Here is a 6,000-nt window from a genome sequence, read left to right as displayed (position 1 = left end):
TCATATACACACATGCACACACACACACACACACACACACACACACATTCTGTATCCAGTCATGCACAAGAGAAGGGGAATGATTTTGACTATACTTTAAAAACAAGTAGAGAAATAAGTTGGTTATTAATTCTACAGCCCTTAGATGAGGCCTGAAGGTGAATTTTTTTCCAGCATAAGTATTTCCTAGAAATATGCTCATCTCAGCAAGTGGGTATAAGTTACACTTTGAAAGATTGAAGGGTAACTCCTAACAGCAAAATGGGTCACTGGTTCAGTTCAGAAGTTGAAGAATACCACTTCTTGGATAGTACAGCATTTTGTAAGTGAGTTGGAAGACAAATTTTGAGATATGGCCAAGGGCAACCAGTGTGCTACAGTTGGGTTTCTCACAGTAATGATATCTTTACTCTGTTTGGGGTTAGAATAGATAACTTGCCAAATAATCTCCTTTATTGGCCACTTATCTGAAATATAGCTTTTTTAATTTTAATGTGCAAATGATTCACCTAGGATTCTGGATATAATGAAGATTCTGATTCTGTAGGTCTGTGGCAAAGCCTGAAATTCTTTACTTCTAACAAGCCCCCAGGCGATGTTGATGCCACTGTTCCTTGGGCCATACTTGAGTAGCAAATATCTCAATCAGATCAATCACCCCTCTAGTTCCAGTGATAATTTTGTTTACCTTTTATAGTGACAAGAAATAAGAAGGATTTGGTAGATATAAGGCTTTTTGTTGTCTGAAGATAGACTCCAAATAAAGAGTCTCTTCTGTAATCATTTCCTATCCTCATTTGGTTACAATTATCAGAATATTATTGGTAGATAAATCATGGGTCCCTGTGGTTGTATAGCCAAAATACGAGGTGAAAATATTAAGGATTAATATGTATTTATAATCACAAATCTTAGAGCAGAGAAGGCATTCAATGTTGGTTGGATCAAATCATAAGTATCTCCAGCGGTCTCCCAGAGTGGGGGAGAGTGGATGAGGTCTCACTTTTACTGATAGCAGAACAAAGACCGGAGCCCAACTATTCTCACACCTACAAGGAAGTGCTTGGTTTACTTTGAGTTTGTAGTAGTAGTAGTAGTAGTAGTAGTAGTAGTAGTAGTATTGAAAAGCAGAGAGGGCACAATAACAATTTAGTTATTCCATCTCTTTTCCCTACAACAGTATCTTGTCAGCATTCCATGAGATATTCCATGAGAATAGGTGAACACACCTATTCCCAATTTAACAACCAAAGAAATCAAAACAGTAGCAAAATAAGCAAAAAATTTGCTTGAGAACACACACACACACACACAATATGCACACACAAACTGAAATACATGGGTAAAGCTACAATGAGGTTTTTCTCAAATGGCACCCTGATCTGTCATTAAGCCAAGCTTTCTCCTAGCTTCATATTTTATATAAACAAAATGTGATAGATAAAACAATGTGTTCTGTTGTTATTATTTTTCTGTTTCCTTTCTTTCTGAGTTTGCCCATGTGTGAGCATTGATCTTCTTCTCATCCAGTGTTATATTGTGTTTTTTTGTTTTCATCAAAACAATTAGTTGCAGCTCAGAAGATATAATTTGAGCAGCACATCACAGAAAATCCTGTTTCCTGCCTGCTTTAATGAAGTCAGGCATCATGGGAAGCTGAAACACCAGGGAAAAGAACACGTTGTAAAGTATAATTGCTTTCAAGAAGAAAGACCTTCCCCTGTGGATCCATTTTGGATTAAGCATTGTAGAATTGTTTTTTTTTTCCTTTCCTTTTTTTTCCCGGCCCTTCTTTAAGGATATTTTGTACAGTGCCCCAGACTGAGGTGCAAGTTTTGTCCAGCTTCCAAGAATGTTAATGCAGAAGATGAACTAAGACCAAAGATTAATTTCCAGCCTGTACCCCTCATCCCAAGAAAGCTTTTCAAATGCCATTCCTGCTAGTGTTTTGATGTTGAATCATTAAAGTTATCTTTAGGCTCTACCCACCCACTTTGACCCCCACCCACCCACTCAAGTTCTGGTCACAGCTTCACTTTTCCTTTGTTGTGTATGCTCCAACCTTGCTGGCCTTCTCTGAGTGTGTCAGGCTTGTTCCTGCTAGGAGGCATTTGCCTTCACTGCTGCTTCTGCAAAGGATGTTCTTGCAACTCATTGTTGCATGTCTGGCTCCCTAGAGGGGCCTTCTCCAAACCCTCAATGTGAGGGCACCCCAGCAACTCTCATTCACAGTGTTCTGCTTTTATTCTCTTCAGAGCATTCATCACTCACTACCTAAAACTTCTGTGATTGGTTTAGTTTGCTGTTCGTTCCAATAAAAATAGAAGCTCCATGAGATCAGGGACCTTTTATTTTTTATTTTTTTATTTTTTTTAATTTTTATTTATTTATAATAGTCACACAGAGAGAGAGAGAGAGGCAGAGACATAGGCAGAGGGAGAAGTAGGCTCCATGCACTGGGAGCCCGATGTGGGATTCGATCCCGGGTCTCCAGGATCGCGCCCTGGGCCAAAGGCAGGCGCTAAACCGCTGCGCCACCCAGGGATCCCAATCAGGGACCTTTTAAACTGTGATCATCGCTGCACTGGCAACATACCTTGGCACACAGTAGGTGCATAATACATTTTGCTGAATGATTGAATGAACAAGCAAAATAAATCAATCATAAGGTACATGTTTAAGATCATAGAATCTTAGAGCAGGCAAAAGAACTAAATGTTGACATCATCTAGCCACTTAAGTACCAGAAATATATGGTGAACTCCAGAATTTAAAACACCATTTTGGGGAAGGATCTCAGAAGCCTCTGCAACAGAGAGATAATTGATTAATTAATTCTCTCAGCCAACAGTTGTCGGGTGAGAAACACTATTGAGAATAGTTTTCTCAATACAATGTATGTTAAGCTCATTGGTCTCCCCACCATTTATACCAAGAGATGGCAAAATACTCTGCCAAGGACCAGATAATAAAAATTACAAATGGTGGGAAAGACAGACATGGTCTTTGCCATGACGACTCTTAGACTGATATGGAGGAAAAAGGGAAAGAAGGAACAAACCCTGCAATGTGTTGGGGGAAACATTACTCCCCACACCCAGTGCACTAACAAACACCGCTAGAGTCTCAGAGATAAAGGAAATTATACAGCTATCTGAAGCACAGAATATAAAATATGAAAGTGAAGGAAATAGGTAGTGTCAATTCTGAACTACCTATCAGTTCCATTGTTCTGTGACTTGGAAAAACACAAAGCTATCAAAATAGAAACTAAAATAAAAATGAATTCTCAGTGCCATCTCTCGGAGAAACTTCTCACCACCACAGCTGAGTAGGACCCTTACCACTCAGGAGCTCAACACAATCATGATTCCCCCAGAATTCGCAAGGGCCAAATGAAAAATCCTATCTACAAGACAAACAACCTAGACTAGAATTTTATTCTTCTGAAAATGATTATTAAGGAGTTCCTAGGGAAAAGAAGATAAACCGAACTGTGTAAAAGAAAGTTTTATCATTAAGAAGGTGTAGCAAACCCTCAGTCAGCACTATTGAAGTGGCAAATTTCTAGGGACCCACGTGTAAAAAGTATTATGCAATAGATAATTACACTCTAGTGGTTGTAACTTAATCATAACACAATTAGTGGCAGGAAAAAAATTTTTTTTAAGTATTTCACGCAAGCCTTAAAATCTGCCAACTTAAACAAATCTTGCTCATTGGCACATATCATAAGCAGAATCTTAATCATAATACAGTCTTGATTTCAGTCCCCCTTGGAAACTAAGTATGGCCTCTTAATTATTATCAATGACTCAGGGGATAGAATGGGTAAGTTTGGCTGCAGCACCTACCAAAAATTGTATATTTATAATAAATTTAGAAACTGATGGTTAATCTAGATTATTCTGGACAAATGTGCTTGACTTTTCTGAGGCTATAAATGGAAAAGAGAAGTATATTACTGCTGCAGTTATTCAAGTCTCAAGAGAATTTCATTTTCTAATTGAATGTTAAAAAATGTTTCATCCACCCTATAAATCCAGGAGTCATTGGCCTTGGTTTAGGGAGCCACGAATCCAAAATAAACAAAAAAGAACAGTTTCGTCTCTCTGGCTCTGTCTGTATAATACCAAATTGACTATCAGCTTCAAAAATAATCAGTCAATTTTATGAAAAAAGTCAAGCTGCTCTTAGCTCTACAGACACAGGAACTGAAGATTGAGCAAATCTTTTCCACCAGTGTTAGGTCATGTGTATGCTTTCCATAGAGCTTTTTGAATTTCAAAGGCCTAAATCATAACATCACAGATCAACCTAGGATAGCATACTCAATTCTTTATGCTCAGAATAGTCAATACAATGTATTTTAAGCTCATTGGTCTCTCCACCATTTATACCAGGGGATGGCAAATACTCTGCCAAGGACCAGATAATAAAAATTTAGATTTTGAGGGCCACATATGATCTGTCACATATTTTTCTTTTTTTTGATTGTGTGTGGGTTGGGGGGAAGGGGGTTGCTGCTGTTGTTAGTTTTTACAGCCGTCTAAAAGTGCAAAAAACTAAACCTTGCCCATTAGCCATATAAAAACAGGCCACAGGCCAGAGTTTACTAACCTGTGCCTTTTACCCAACATCAACAGGTATTAGGTATGTATAGTCCAAATAAAGAGTGAAATAAATGACTTTTCCTTTTGTTTTCAAGATTATCCTTATAGGAAATTTTACTTGGTTATTATAGCAGGGATAAAGGGATAATTTTTAAAAATACAGCACACTCATATCTTTTCTAATTGAAGTAGCTTTTCTAGTTGAAGTAGCATTCACTGGTATAAAGAATAAGCCTCCAAATCTTAACTAGAAAAGACAAGTTTATTTTTTTACCCCATAGGAAGATGAGCAGGGATTATGTCCTACATATAGTCATGCAGGAATCCCAAGCTGACAGAGGATCAACCAGTATTAATACAAGGCTCCCAAGGTCAGCATTAACTATGCTAACATCATCCAGCGAGTGACAGGGAGCAAGAAGGAGCACAGAGTAACTACACTCTTCTATAAACTGTATCAACCTAGAATTGACACACCAATTTCCTTTCATATTTTATTGGTTAGAACCAGTCACATGGCCACACTTAAATGCAAGGATAAGTGATACACATGGATGGTTTTCCAGCAAAAACCCTACACTACAGAATGTGAGCAAAAATCTTAGCGGAGCTAGAATTTTCTGCCCCACTTGGGACTCCCAACTGCTTCCAATTGCCCCAAGAATCACTGCCCTTCAACATATTATAGCCAAAATATTTGCAAATGCTTCCAGGAATAGGCACAAAGGCCAAGAATAAGGAAGCCATTGTTCACTATCTGTTTGATCCAAGCAGACTTCCATAGATCCATAGTTCAATAGTATTCCCAAAAGCAAGGCTTTCCTGAAAACTCAGAAAGCTGGATTTTTACATGATACACAACAAAACATGAAGATGTGACCACAGAGTAAATGTAGAGCAGGAAGGAGCTAGGATATGATATAAAGAATGTTTCTTCCCCATAAGTGAAGGGAAATCCTCTTCCAGATTAAAGATGGGAAGTGGGTTGAAAAACCCAAGAGGGGTTTAGCAGAAACAAAACAAGGGTTAAATGCTGCTTCTGTTTTCGACTGAGCTCTGGCATTTGGCCTAGAGCTGGGAGGCATGCCAACCTGAGGCAGCAGGGGTGGAACTGAAGGAAGGTGTGAAGGGTGGGACAGAGAGAGGGACTGAGGAGGTCCTCCCATGACTCCATTGGCCATCTGTTTGTGGCTTTCAGCAGATTCACTAGTTTCCACACACCCCAGGGAGGGATAAATATGAGCTACAAATCTACTGAATGCCAACAAAGAAGCTGTAGAGTCTATGAAACCGGATCTTCAGTAGCGGCTATCAGGCCCTATCATGGGCCAACAAGGAGTAGTTTCCTTACCAACAGTGACCAGCAAGGATCCAGACACTCCTGCCC

Source organism: Canis lupus, chromosome 8, assembly GCF_011100685.1.
Source record: "Canis lupus familiaris isolate Mischka breed German Shepherd chromosome 8, alternate assembly UU_Cfam_GSD_1.0, whole genome shotgun sequence".
In the NCBI taxonomy this organism is placed as follows: Eukaryota; Metazoa; Chordata; class Mammalia; order Carnivora; family Canidae; genus Canis; species Canis lupus.
Note: the sequence above shows the minus strand (reverse complement) of the source record.